The sequence below is a fragment of the Nerophis ophidion genome, linkage group LG18 (genome assembly GCF_033978795.1).
Source record: "Nerophis ophidion isolate RoL-2023_Sa linkage group LG18, RoL_Noph_v1.0, whole genome shotgun sequence".
NCBI classification, from domain to species: Eukaryota; Metazoa; Chordata; class Actinopteri; order Syngnathiformes; family Syngnathidae; genus Nerophis; species Nerophis ophidion.
The window spans coordinates 32,493,068-32,508,518 of record NC_084628.1 but is presented as its reverse complement, the minus strand read 5'-3'; the positions used below and the strand labels follow the sequence as shown (position 1 = coordinate 32,508,518).

The 15,451-nt window shown below is 42.4% G+C and overlaps 1 protein-coding gene and 1 long non-coding RNA gene across 4 annotated transcripts in view; both read right to left on the bottom strand.

Annotated features, from left to right (window-relative positions):
• Window positions 1-10,846, bottom strand: part of LOC133537129 (rho guanine nucleotide exchange factor TIAM1-like) — a 165,045-nt gene extending 154,199 nt beyond the window's left edge. For all 3 annotated transcript variants that reach the window (XM_061878012.1, XM_061878014.1, XM_061878009.1), the window contains exon 1: window positions 10,747-10,846. The gene's annotated coding sequence lies outside the window, so the exon portion shown is untranslated. The remainder of the gene's footprint in view (window positions 1-10,746) is intronic.
• Window positions 10,847-11,410: 564 nt separating this feature from the next.
• Window positions 11,411-13,144, bottom strand: LOC133537130 (uncharacterized). Its single transcript, XR_009802607.1, has 5 exons — window positions 12,832-13,144; window positions 12,153-12,390; window positions 12,017-12,085; window positions 11,824-11,929; window positions 11,411-11,709 (listed from the first exon to the last, which is right to left on the bottom strand). It is a non-coding gene; the product is annotated as an uncharacterized LOC133537130 (long non-coding RNA).
• Window positions 13,145-15,451: the final 2,307 nt, after the last annotated feature.

Genomic DNA, 15,451 nt, shown 5'->3' with positions numbered 1-15,451 from the left:
GTCAATCCTTTTCAACCATTCTTCAACCTGATTTTCGGTGGTGGAGATGCTGTTTTTATCCGTCATGGAATCATCATACCACTTTCCAAGGCATTTAATAAAACGGAAATGCTGATTATCGGTCCTGCTAGACACCGACCTCTATTTAATGATACAACTCTAACATTTGACAACCAAACAATTAAACAAGGCGACACGGTAAAGACTCTGGCTCTTATCTTTGACCCAACTCTCTCCTTTGAGTCACACATTAAAAGCGTTACTAAAACGGCCTTCTTTCATCTCCGTAATATCGCTAAAATTCGCTCCATTCTGTCCACTAAAGACGCTGAGATCATTATCCATGCGTTTGTTACGTCTCATCTCGATTACTGTAACGTATTATTTTCGGGTCTCCCCATGTCTAGCATTAAAAGATTACAGTTGGTACTAAATGCGGCTGCTAGACTTTTGACAAGAACAAGAAAGTTTGATCACATTACGCCTGTACTGGCTCACCTGCACTGGCTTCCTGTGCACTTAAGATGTGACTTTAAGGTTTTACTACTTACGTATAAAATACTTCACGGTCTAGCTCCATCCTATCTTGCCGATTGTATTGTACCATATGTCCCGGCAAGAAATCTGCGTTCAAAGGACTCCGGCTTATTAGTGATTCCCAAAGCCCAAAACAAGTCTGTGGGCTATAGAGCGTTTTCATTTCGGGCTCCAGTACTCTGGAATGCCCTCCCGGTAAAAGTTTGAGATGCCACCTCAGTAGAAGCATTTAAGTCTCACTTTAAAACTCATTTGTATACTCTAGCCTTTAAATAGACTCCCTTTTTCTCCTATGTCCCACTCTCCCTTGTGGAGGGGGTCCGGTCCGATCCGGTGGCCATGTACTGCTCGCCTGTGTATCGGCTGGGGACATCTCTGCGCTGCTGATCCGCCTCCGCTTGGGATGGTTTCCTGCTGGCTCCGCTGTGAACGGGACTCTTGCTGCTGTGTTGGATCCACTTTGGACTGGACTCTTGCGACTGTGTTGGATCCATTATGGATTGAACTTTCACAGTATCATGTTAGACCCGCTCGACATCCATTGCTTTCCTCCTCTCCAAGGTTCTCATAGTCATCATTGTCACCGACGTCCCACTGGGTGTGAGTTTTCTTTGCCCTTATGTGGGCCTACCGAGGATGTCGTAGTGGTTTGTGCAGCCCTTTGAGACACTAGTGATTTAGGGCTGTATAAGTAAACATTGATTGATTGATTGATTGATTGATTGATTGATTGATAATAGGGTTCCCTTGGATGTTTGGGATTGCTTCCCCCTGAACAAGCAGCTTGAACTTTCCCGTTGTTTTTCCCTTTTGGATCACCAGACACCTTGATTTCTTGGGCTTGAAGATCATCTTTGCCCAAGTAGCCATACGATCCAGTTCCGCCAGGACCCATCTCGCCTGCACGTGAGTTGGTGTTATCACGGTAAGATCATCCATGAATGCCCTGATTGCTGGTTGTTGACTTCCTGCTGCAGTCTTTGGTCCTCTTGACTTTACGATCGCTGCAGAGATGATCAGGTTCATTCCCATGACAAACAAGATGGGAGAGATGGTGCACCCTGTCACTATTCCCTTCTCCACTGGCTGCCATTTAGTTGTGAACATGGCTGCTTGGAATCGTAGCTTGATGTCTCCCAGGTAGCTGGTGATCATCCCCTGGATGTGATGTGGGATGAGATAATGGTCCATAGCCACTTGGATCACGTTATGGGGAATTGACCCATATGCATTAGCAAAATCAAGCCAGACTACTGTTAGGTTGCCTTTCTTCTCCTTTGCTTCTTGGATAAGTTGGCTGAGGAGCCCTGTATGCTCCAGGCACCCGGAGAACCCTTCGATACTGCCCTTCTGGATAGAGGTGTTAATATATCCATTCCGGGTCATGAAGGAGCTCATTCTTTTGGCCAGCACTGAAAAGAAGATTTTCCCCTCCACACTTAGCAAGGAAATGGTTCGGAACTGGCTGATCTTTGTGGATCCCCGTTCTTTCGGCACAAAGCACCCTTCTGCCCTTCTCCAGCTTGTTGGTACGGTTCCTTTGGCCCATATAACCCGCATAAGCTTCCACAGCCTGTGTAGGAGCTTAGGGCATATTCTGTGCTGAGGGAGGATGTTGGTGGACTGATGGTACCAAGCCCGAGATTTCCTGGTAGGGCATTGTTTCTTGAAAGGTCACTGAATGTCTCTTCAACAAACTCCTCCACCTCCTCCTTAGAACTTGTTAGAGTCCCTGACCTCGCCTCTCCCAAAAGTGACTTGGTGAAGCGATAGGGGTCTTTTATGAACTGGGCTCGTGCAGCTTCCTGCCTTTTCCGCCTTTGCCTTTCCCCTTCAGCCCTTCTCAGCCTGATGAGCTGCTCGCGGAGGCTGGCTGTCAGTTCTTTTATACCTTCCTTTTCTTCCATGCTTGCCAATTTGAATTGCTTTCTCAGGGTTTTAATCTCCTTCCGAAGTTGTTTGATCTTTCTTTCTCTTCTGTTTTCCTGCTTTTCTGGTCTGGCTTTGTTCTCTCTCCTTGGCACTGTTCCAAACCGCTCTTTTCCCAAGTTGTAGGTGATGGCTGTGAGTGAATCCACCTTCCTTTCTACTGAACCTGCTTGAACCATTTCAAGCACCCTTTCCAGATCTTCATCAAGCATGGACCACTCCTTGGTCTCACTCATCTTAGGCTACTTGATTCTTTCCTTTGTTGGCTGGGTTGGGCTTTCTGGGATGGCATTTGAGGTTGTCCTTGTGGGGTTTTGGGGGATTGCAAGCACTGAGAGATCTCTAGGACTATGGTTTGCTTCCTGCCTAGGGTTCTCCTGCGTCTCACCAGACTGTTCGTCTGAGCGGTGTGCCTGTGTCCGTCCCTGTCCACACTAAGCCTTGTCCTCGGCCTTGCTCTGGTGTATTTTGAGCCCTCTCGCACCTTTGCAGATCTTTCCGCAATTGCACTTCACTTCCCTTGCCTCTCCAGTCAAGGTGGTCTGTTTGAGCCTTCTCTGTGTCCGTGTCACTGTCCTTGTCGTTGCCGTTGAATCTGTCCTAGCGAGTCTCTCATCCTCCCCCCCTCTTGGGAGACTCTGGGGGTATTGCTTATTTGTACGTTCGGTAGCTTGCTTGGTGCCCTCTTGCGAGTGCTGCAACAGGAGTTGCTGGCCCCTGTTACCCCGCCAGTCTTTCCTGGAGGTCAGCTGTCTCTCCAGCGTCACCGACCTTTCCCGGTTGTCATCCAGACTTTCCTGGAAGTCACTGGTTGCCCAGGGAGTTCAGTTTGCAAATACATCAAAGATGCTATTATAATCCATATATATATATATATATATATATTGTGGAGTCTCACTCAAGCACCGCCTGACAGGTAAGCACCTCACAGGGGAGGAGCCAGGGCATGGAGGCAGAGTGGAACACAGAAGACAACGCCCCAACCTTGGCCACATCATCGAGGGGCGGTACATTCCCCTGTACCTCCTCAATCAGCCTGAAGTGCCACCAGCTGTGCGACCAGGTGGGACTCAGCTACAAACAGTTCTTAACTCTGCCTCATTCAGGCCAGGCTCTCCTCTGTGTCAAAGCAGATGCATCAGGCGGTAAGTGAGACATCCACTATTTCACCACTAAGGACATTACTAGTAAAATGTTTACTGATATTATGTTTTCTCTTGTTTGATAGGCAAATATCTCCGACTTATATAGAAGAGTAGCTGTGTGAAGGATTGAGAGCCCCGGATGGGAGTTATTTAAGTTTGTTAATGGACACTTTAATTTTGATACTTTATTGCCCTTCCTACAAAGACTTGTACAATAAATGCCCTTTTCGGCTTTCTGCAACCCTATTCCTGTGTCTTGGTTAGAATCAGGGTACCACAATATATATATATATATATATATATATATATATATATATATATATATATATATATATATATATATTAGGGGTGTAACGGTACGTGTATTTGTATTGAACCGTTTCGGTTCGCAGGTGAACCGAACGACACGGACATATTAAGTTGCGCACCGCACGTTGTGTAAACAATGCACACCGAGGCACCATGAATTAATTTACGTGGACCCCGACTTAAACAAGTTGAACAACTTATTGGGGTGTTACCATTTAGTGGTCAATTGTACGGAATATGTACTGTACTGGGTAATCTACTAATAAAAGTTTCAATCAAAAAAAAAACACACGGCATGCTAGCAACGACTGGGCTATGATAGATTGACCACACCTCTTTTCATGGGATATGTCCTCTTTGCGGAGCTGTCCAGGTGGAGTTTCTTAAATGCCTAGTTTAAGTTATGGTTGTGTGTATTTTCAATGTACGTTCAGGGTTAAGAAGGGGTTTAAAAAAAAAAGTGGTGCACACAGCGTTAACATTCGTGAGGGAGGGGTAGAGACAGAGAGAGCGAGAGAGTTATGATAAACGCGCACGCGTCGCCAGGCTCCGCTTTTTATCCTTTGATTAATCAGATTTAATATTTTAATATCTATAGCAGGAGTTTCAAAAGTGTGCCCCGGAGGCAATTTGCGGCACACAGCTAACGTTTTAAAGGCCCAAGGCACATTCTAAAAATACTATTAAAATAAAAGTGAAATAAAAAATCTTAAAGGCTAAATGTAATTTAGAAAAACTTGCAACGTTTACAAATAAAACAAAGTTTTTTTTTCTTTCAAACTGTCATTGTTTAAAACATATTGAATCAAAATCAGTTATTATGAATTATTGACCTATCCAAGTTTCCGATTACTTCACATCAAATATTCCACTAAGAAAATTATTTTTGGTGGAAGACTTAGCACATTTGTTAAGTAAGCAAATGTATATTTTGTTTTTTTTCTTACTGTACCGACAATGAACCGAACCATGACCTCTGAACCGAGGTACGTACCGAACCGAAAGTTTTGTGTACCGTTACACCCCTAATATATATACAAACCCCGTTTCCATAAGAGTTGGGAAATTGTGTTAGATGTAAATATAAACTGAATACAATGATTTGCAAACCATTTTCAACCCATATTCAGTTGAATATGCTACAAAGAGTACATATTTGAAGTTAAAACTGATAAACATTTTTTTTTTGCAAATAATCATTAACTTTGGAATTTAATGCCAGCAACACATGACAATGAAGTTGGGAAAGGTGGCAATAAATACTGATAAAGTTGTGGAATGCTCATCAAACACTTATTTGGAACATCCTACAGGTGTGCAGGCTAATTGGGAACAGGTGGGTGCCATGATTGGGTATAAAAACAGTTTCCATGAAATGCTAAGTAATTCACAAACAAGGATGGGGCGAGGGTCACCAATTCTTGAGCAAATTGTCAAACAGTTTTAGAACAACATTTCTCAACGAGTAACTTACACATCTGTGAAGGCACCATTATTACTGAATGGTCCATACAGGTTTTGGGTCAACATAGGTTGTCATCCAAGCAACATTATCATGGACGCCCCTGCTTATTTCAGCAAAACAATGCCAAGCCACGTGTTACAACAGCGTGGCTTCGTAGTAAAAGAGTGCGGGTACTTTCCTGGCCCACCTGCAGTCCAGACATGTCTCCCATCGAAAACGTGTGGCGCATTATGAAGCGTAAAATACGACAGTGGAGACCCTGGACTGTTGAATGACTGACGCTCTACATGAAACAAGAATGGGAAAGAATTACACTTTCAAAGCTTCAACAATTAGTTTCCTCAGTTCCCAAACGTATATCGAGAGTTGTTAAAAGAAAAGTTGATGTAACACAGCGGTGAACATGCCCTTTCCCAACTACTTTGGCACATGTTGCAGCCATGAAATTCTAAGTTAATTATTTGCAAAAAAAAAAAAAGTTTGAGTTTGAACATCAAATACCGTATTTCCTTGAATTGCCGCCGGGACGCTAATTCATTTAAAACCTCTTCTCACTCCTGCGCTCATCTAAGGCATGCGGTAAAAGTAAGCATGCGCTAATTATTTTAAAACCTCTTCTCATTCCGGCACTTACCAAAGGCATGCAGTAAAAAATTTGAGTGTGATGTAGGCTTGGACCTTAAATCGTACTGAATAGCTCTTAATCTTCTTCCCTTTAAGCGATTTCAAATTACCGGTATTGAAATCAGGCATCTCCATTTTGAAATGATGACAGAGTAAGTGTCACTCGTGACGTCACAAGTTTGACCAGGCAGTAATACTAAGCCCGCGCTAATTATTTTGCAAATCGAGTTTGACCCGGCAGTAATTCAAGGCATGTTCATACTATATGCCCTGCGGCAATTCAAGGAAATACGGTATCTTGTCTTTGTAGTGCATTCAATTGAATATAGGTTGAAAAGGATTTGCAAATCATTCTATTCAGTTTATATTTTACATGTAACACAATTTCCCAACTGGAATGGAAACGGGGTTTGTACATATATACACAGTAGATACAGTATATATATTTACATTTATATACACGGTAGATACAGTATATATACACTTTTATTCACAGTAGATACAGTATATATATATATATATATATATATATATATATATATATATACACACAGTAGATACAGTATATATATACACACAACTACAGTGTATATATATATATATATATATATATATATATATGTAGGTGTGGGAAAAATCACAAGACTACTTAATCTCTACAGATCTGTTTCATGAGGGGTTCCCTCAATCATCAGGAGATTTTAATGGAAGCATTCACATACAATGGTTTGTATAGAGCACAGAGTGGGTGGGTACAAGCAGGCGTAGGGTGTGGTGATTGGCTCATGTGTTACCTAGGAGGTGTTTCCGTCTATGGCGGCATGTTGAAATGATTTCACTGCGCTTGTTGAGAGATGATAGATCTGGATGATATATAATAAACAGTTTCTCTTTTAAGCATAGGTTGCATCTTTTATTACCACTGTTGTAAGGTGTGCTGGATGCAAGAATTTGCCATGTTATTGAATATTCAACATTATTGTCTTTGAGGTTCCAAATGTGTTTGCTGAGTTCTGTAGAATTCTGCAAAGTCTGGTTTCTAAAGGAGGCGTTGTGATTATTCCATCTTGTTTTGAACGCTCCTTCGGTTAATCCTACGTACGTGTCGGATGTGTTAATGTCCTTGCGTATTACCTTTGCTTGGTAAACGACTGATGTCTGTAAGCACCTTCCGTTGAGAGGGCAATCAGGTTTCTTGCGACAGTTACATTCATTATTGGTTTCAGAGTCGTTTAGTCTGGGGGTAGGCAGTCCTTTTGCAATTGCTTTGTTGTGGTTTGAAAGGATTTGTTGCATGTTGTTCATACAGCTGTAGCTCAATTTAATGTTGTTCTTGTTGAATATTTTTCTTAGGGTGTTGCCTTTGGGGAAGTGTTTGTCGATCAGAGTGAGGAACTTGCGGCCGATGTTGGTTGAGACGTCTTTGCTGAATGGTGGATTGTACCAGATGATGTTGTTTCGTTTTCTGCTCTTTTTTGGTTGGTTTCCTGGAGTGGGTTCATAGGTGAGGGTGAAGTTGTATTCGCTTTCATCAAGTGCTTTCTGGTACGGGGGGGTTGCTTGGTCGAATTCAGCTTTGCTGGATGACAGCATCGATAGTCTTTTATTAATTCCGGTAGGTATTCTTTTCGTGGTGGTGGGTGGGTGGTTGCTGTCGTGGTGCACGTATTGGAGTGTTGTGTTGGGTTTCGTGAATGGTTGGTAGCTGTTATTTCTCAGGTTGAAAGTGACGTCGAGGAAGTTGACGGTTTGCTTGTTGGCTTCAATCTTGATCCGTAGGACGTTTTCTTTGAAGATTTGGCATATGCGCTTCTTGGTGTTCTCGCTGCTCCTTGGCGAGGCGCGGCACACTGCCAGTCCATCATCACGGTAAATACCAAGGTTCAGGTTGAGGCTAGCAAGCTGGGAGAGGAGGAAACTCCCAACGAGTTCGCACGTTTCTGCGCCGTCAAAACTCCCCATAGTAACGTCAAATGTTGAATTGTTCTTTTTTTGCCATGGTGTACTGTTGTGGATGAGTATGGAGTTCTTTGCGTGGATGATGATGTTTCTTTCGTTGCCTGTGATTGAGTCGTAGTCCGAGGCGAAGTTTAGTGCTTGGGTCAGTAGGTCTTGCGTGATGGAAGGGTAAAATTCTTCGATGTCGAAGGAGATAAAGTTGTGTTGTTGTTTGTCTTGGATGTTGTTGAACCATTTGATTACTGCTGCTGTATTTCTCCATTGGTTGAGTGGTGTTTTGTCCTTGATTTTTGCGTTGATTCTGTCCAGGATTATTTTGCTGATTTTTCCTATTTCGGATTTAGTTGGGTTTATTAGTCGGCATGTTGGGTTATTTGCGAAGTTGGGTTTGTGGTCCTTCAATGTGATGAAGGCTTCTTTGTTGGCTGTGGCGTCCACCCTGTCCTCAATGTCCAGTTCGGTTGCGATCCGCTTGTTTTCCAGGTGGATGTTCTGTAAAGTGTTGGGTTGCGCTTTTTTGTATGATTTAGTGATGCTTTTGTCCAGTAAAGAGTTATGTTCTGGTATGTCCATTCTGTAGAAGTTTGTGGTTTTATCGGTGTGCCGCGCCTCGCCAAGGAGCAGCGAGAACACCAAGAAGCGCATATGCCAAATCTTCAAAGAAAACGGCCTACGGATCACGATTGAAGCCAACAAGCAAACAGTCAACTTCCTCGACGTCACTTTCAACCTGAGAAATAACAGCTACCAACCATTCACGAAACCCAACACAACACTCCAATACGTGCACCACGACAGCAACCACCCACCCACCACCACGAAAAGAATACCTACCGGAATTAATAAAAGACTATCGATGCTGTCATCCAGCAAAGCTGAATTCGACCAAGCAATCCCCCCGTACCAGAAAGCACTTGATGAAAGCGAATACAACTTCACCCTCACCCATGAACCCACTCCAGGAAACCAACCAAAAAAGAGCAGAAAACGAAACAACATCATCTGGTACAATCCACCATTCAGCAAAGACGTCTCAACCAACATCGGCCGCAAGTTCCTCACTCTGATCGACAAACACTTCCCCAAAGGCAACACCCTAAGAAAAATATTCAACAAGAACAACATTAAATTGAGCTACAGCTGTATGAATAACATGCAACAAATCCTTTCAAACCACAACAAAGCAATTGCAAAAGGACTGCCTACCCCCAGACTAAACGACTCTGAAACCAATAATGAATGTAACTGTCGCAAGAAACCTGATTGCCCTCTCAACGGAAGGTGCTTACAGACATCAGTCGTTTACCAAGCAAAGGTAATACGCAAGGACATTAACACATCCGACACGTACGTAGGATTAACCGAAGGAGCGTTCAAAACAAGATGGAATAATCACAACGCCTCCTTTAGAAACCAGACTTTGCAGAATTCTACAGAACTCAGCAAACACATTTGGAACCTCAAAGACAATAATGTTGAACATTCAATAACATGGCAAATTCTTGCATCCAGCACACCTTACAACAGTGGTAAAAAAAGATGCAACCTATGCTTAAAAGAGAAACTGTTTATTATATATCATCCAGATCTATCATCTCTCAACAAGCGCAGTGAAATCATTTCAACATGCCGCCATAGACGGAAACACCTCCTAGGTAACACATGAGCCAATCACCACACCCTACGCCTGCTTGTACCCACCCACTCTGTGCTCTATATAAACCATTGTATGTGAATGCTTCCATTAAAATCTCCTGATGATTGAGGGAACCCCTCATGAAACAGATCTGTAGAGATGAAGTAGTCTCGTGATTTTTCCCACACCTACATATTGCGCTCTACCACGGTATCGAGCACTATTCTCTGGATAATCCAATCAAGACATATATATATATATATATATATATATATATATATATATATATATATACTGTATATACATACACACAATATATACAGTATATATACACACATATATACATACAGTATATATATATATACACACATACACAGTAGATACAGTATATATACACACTTATATATACAGTATATATATATATATATATATATATATATATATATATATAATATATATATATAATATAGCTCAGTGTTATTTCAATAAAGTAAACACCTTGTTCTGCAGTCCTTTTAGGATTTAAACAAGAAGTTGACTGATTTTTGGCCCAAGTAACCCAGGTCTAAGGTCACAAAAGTAGCTTGAGAGTATTATAAATTATAAAAAACAGGAAGGGTTAAATAGCAGTGTTTAACTTCTTCTACACTTGTGAAACATGATCAAAGCGAGCTTTAGAGCGCTGCATATCTACACAGTTTGACCCTGGAACAGACCATCTCTTTACGTGCATGAGTGAGGACTTTCGTGGAGGTTCTGTGGATCTGGCAGCACCACAACACGCAGGTGAGCTCACCTGCTAACATGTGGAGGTTCTGTGGCTCTGGCAGCGCCACAACACGCAGGTGAGCTCACCTGCAAACAAACGCAGGACCAGACGAGCACGCCAACAAGCACGCCCGCGCACGCGCACACACAAGGAGCACATGACTTTGCAAAATGCAACAATTTCTCGCAGGCCGAGCACGTTTGGCATTGACGTCACGAGTTTTCCACGCGTCTTGCGATGAAGCGAACAGCTGACTCGTGAACGAACGAATGAACGAGACGACGTCGACCTTGTCCACGCTCCGTGTCATCAACTAATTGATGGCGGCCACGCGCGCACGCACGCCTGTCAAGCCACTTCCGGGTGCACCTACCTCTCGCCGTCCACGTCCGCCGGTGTCCACCATCGTGACATTGAAGCCGCAAAGTGGCGTTGCCGTGTTTTTTTTCCCCCCACGTAGAAGCCGGAGAAGGAGGAGGAGGCGGAGCCTTACAGAAAACACGCCTGCCATTGGACGCGGCGCCTGTCATTGAACTCAACAGCCAATCAGCGTCCATTCAACTCCAGCGTGTTGGATTTACTGTTGATCGATCGATGAGCAAACACAGGATCGATCGCTCATTTTTAGAACGCAGCAAGCTGCAGTGTGGCATCCCATTATATAAACATGTCATTTAATGGCTAATCAGTAATTCAATAAACTTATATATTGTAACGAGGTCGTTACAATATTAAAACATGCCAAGATGTAGCAAATCATCAATTAATATTGATTTTCATATGTTTGACACTTTTTTGATGAACATTGAAACCATGTTATTGGTAACTATTGTTTAAATTATTTAATATTTTTTGGTGCAAATTAACAAATTTAACACACACACAGGTTATCATTTGGAATGGGACCAAGTTTTTCATCATCACTTGTGGAGACAAGGGAAAAATATATTTAACTATAAGGATGGATACCATACAGAATTATAGTACTATTAATGCCAGGATAACATGTTTCACTTTTCAAGAAAACTCATTTACACTTTCATTTTTACTTTTTTATTTTGAACAACATTGAACATTAAAAAATAAAATAAAAACTATTCTACTTAACCAGTCTTGCTGATTATCTCTTGATCTACTATTTTAGCTGCAACCTCCTTTTGTAGGCCGTAATGCAGTTGTACACAGATCTTCAATGCTTGCCATTCCCGGTTTTGGAGGGCTTCCAGTTTGGCCCTCAAACATTTTAAACAGTCACTCTCCTGGTAATATACCATGTGCTTCTCGACAGCCTTCACCTCTTTCTGTGTCGAGGGTCGCCTTTTCTGGGCAGCTTTACCTGCAAGTGACCATACAAAATATTTCCAGTTCAATTTATCATCAATCATTATACCTACAAATGTAGTTTCATTTACTCTTCAATTTCTTAAACTTATAATTGATGACAACATACCATTGGAAGAATGTCTCACTGCACAATGTCGTGATGATGCATCTGTGTCTTTTAAAAGTGTTGTCAGTCTCTCGGGTGGCGGGATCAGGGGTTGGTAATGCCATCTCTGTTGTGGTTTGAATGTAATAAACATTCAGTGTCATGTTTACCATAGGGCACCTTTGATAAACCAGAAAAATTAGTATTAACTTACCATTGTCAGGACATGTATAGTGTCCTTCCTCTCTGGTGAGATCTTCCTCTTCAGTTTGCATTACACATTCTGTGGTACACACAACAAGTTAAGCTTATAATTGAGTAAAAACCAAACAACAAATATGACAACTTACCATTTGGACCAATTGTGATTTCATCAAAGTTCTTTCCATGGAACTCTGATAGTCGACCTTGCTCGAGTGCCATCAAGACTTTGCCGATTTTTGCCAGCTGCAATGTCTTTTACGGAAGTCTATAGAACTCATGATGGATTCTAATATCATGGCCAAGAAAGTTGGCCAGCTGGTCCATCTGTGTCTATCAGGTTTATCACAGTTGAAAGGGTGGCAGCATGTTTTCGTAGTATCGTGGCTATAAGGGAAACAGAATACTTTGCATGACATGCTTTTGCATAGTCTCGTATGGAGTAAGAACCACGGAAATGTGTCATCACTGTGGGTCTTGCAAACAGGTAAGTGTTGCCTTTGAGAACCCCACAAGTTTCCCTGTACTTGATGAGTTCTAATGCACACACCATTTTTGGAGTCAAGAGAATTACATTAGAGCTGCTTTGAATATAACCCAGTCCAAATACCAAAAAATCAAAAATCACAATGTGATTTACACGCTTTTTTTTTTTTAAGCAAGGCTCATGTTTTTAATCAGATAGATAGATAGTACTTTATTAATTAAATGAACCTGTTGGAAAAGGTTCGCTTTGCTGCTAATTTTTTGGCTTACCTTGGTTATGAACACATTCATCTTCTACAAATGATAGTCAATAAACTAAATTTTTAAGAAAAATAGTCTTACCTTTTAGGTTAAACGACTTGCTTCCGCGTCTAAAGGTACAAAATGTAGAACTCCTTCCTGTACTGCGCTCACGCTGCCTCTGTGTGGCGCACCAGTTGTTAATTGTTAAAGTAATCAATGAAGGGCCAGCCCCTGCAGGAGCAGGTGCAGCCTGATCAGGGGGCTTAAAAACCACTCAGGCATTTTCAGAATGGATCTGACTATTGTTTAAAAAGGTTTCCCTTTAGGGGACCTGTTTTTTTGTCCCCATAACGTCAAAGGTTATATATATATATATATATATATTTATATACACACACACACACACATAGTGGAGGGGTGTGTGGTCGGCGCGCCTACTGCAGGAATGGAGTGTGTATGGCCCAGCTTCGAAGCCCAGTGGCAGGTGAATAGATTGCCCCAGCTGGGGCTGATTATCCAATCACCTGTCGCCTTTATAAGCAGCGGCCGGGGTCATGAAGGTAGCTGCGGCTGAAAGAAGACACATGCATGAAAATGTAAAAGTCACAAGAGCAAAGACTGCTGAAATGCGTGCTGTCCTTCAGTGTGTGTCCTTGCAATAAAAACCTGTTCAAACCAGACTATTGGACTCCCAGAAATCTGTCGGCACCAGGAGAACCCACCACAGGTGTGAATGAATGATGGGTTCCCACTTCACTGTGAGCGCTTTGAGTATCTAACAATAGAAAAGCGCGATATAAATCAAATCCATTATTATTATTATTATTAGAGAGGGACTTTCACATATATATATATATATATATATATATATATATATATATATATATATATATATATATATATATGCGGGGTACACCCTGGACAAGTCGCCACCTCACCGCAGGTCCAACACAGATAGACAGACAACAGTCACACTCACATTCACACACTAGGGCCAATTTAGTGTTGCCAATCAACCTATCCCCAGGTGCATGTTTTTGGAAGTGGGAGGAAGCCAGAGTACCCGGAGGGAACTCGCGCAGTCACGGGAAGGACATGCAAACTCCACACAGAAAGATCCAGACTCCGGGATTGAACCCAGGACTACTCAGGATCTTCGCATTGTGAGGCAGAGGCACTAACCCCTCCTACACCATGCTGCCCTATATATATATATATATATATATATATATATATATATATATATACAGTATATATATATATATATATATACTGTATACGTGTATATATATATATGTATGTGTGTGTGTGTATAGATATAATGGAACTGGTACCTTACAGAGAGTAGATGGGACAATGAAAAAGTTGGATTCCCTCCAAATTTTTCAGGACAACCTAAAATCATCACCCTTTAGGTTGGGTCTTGGGCGCAGTTGGGTTTTCCAACAGGACAACGACCCCAAACACACATCAAAAGTGGTAAAAGAATGGCTAAATCAGGCTACATTTCAGGTTTTAGAATGGCCTTCCCAAAGTCCTGACTTAAACGTGTGGACAATGCTGAAGAAACAAGTCCATGTCAGAAAACCAACAAATTTAGCTGAACTGCATAGGTTGATTGGCAACACTAAATTGGCCCTCGTGTGTGAATGTGAATGTAAGTGTGAATGTTGTCTGTCTATCTGTGTTGGCCCTGCGATGAGGTGGCGACTTGTCCAGGGTGTACACCGCCTTCTGCCCGAAACAGCTGAGATAGGCTCCAGCACCCCCTTTGACCACGAACGGGACAAGTGGCACGAAATGGATGGCTGGATGGATGCACCAATTTTGTCAAGAGAAGTGGTCAAAAATTCAACCAGAAACGTGCCAGAAGCTTGTGGATGGCTACCAAAAGCGCCTTATTAGGATAGGATAGGATAGGTCTTTATTGTCATTGCACAAGTACAACAAAACTTTGTTTTCGGCACAAACCTGTTCAAGATTAGACAAACAAACAGTGTACAGGTTACAGAATAAGAACGCTGATGGGTCGCCATAAGGCGCCCCGTAAAAGATGGGAAAAAGGTAAACGCCGGGGAAGGATGAGTAAAAAAATACAATCTAGACTGAGCTCCTAAGGGGGCCCAGTCTGGAGTGGGAAAATACCTCCAAAGCAAAGCACATATACATATCACAACATACATCTCGAGATATCTAGCAACGGAGGGAAGGTAGTTCAAGGTCATGGTGGTAGGCCACAGCTCTCAGGCGCTGACCATCCATTCATCACCCCTATGGGATTTGCGTCGAGGGCGTTGGGTTGGTGTGGGATGGGGTGTGTATGTGTGGCGTATATTTTTGTGGATGTGTGTGTGTAAGCCCGTAGTGTGTCTCTGTTCCGCGGCCTTGATGTATGGCAGTCGTTAGTCCAAAGTCAACAACAACAGGTGTGTGTCCATGAGAGACAAGAAGGGAGTTTGTTGTGTCTTCACAGCACCGTCCTTCGGGAGAGTCTCGAAGCCAGGGAAACAATCCAAGTTAGAATGTTTTGTATGCGGGTAAAAATACATTTGCTTTTCACTCTAAATTGTCTATGACTGGTCCTTAAATCTGCGGGGTAGACATTCCGATGTAATCCACAGTTCTTCCCGCATCCTCCAATTATTTGTGGCAGCTTTGGGGTACTTTGAAGACTGCCAGCAACTTCCAATTTGTCGACAAACCAGAGCAACGCTTACTC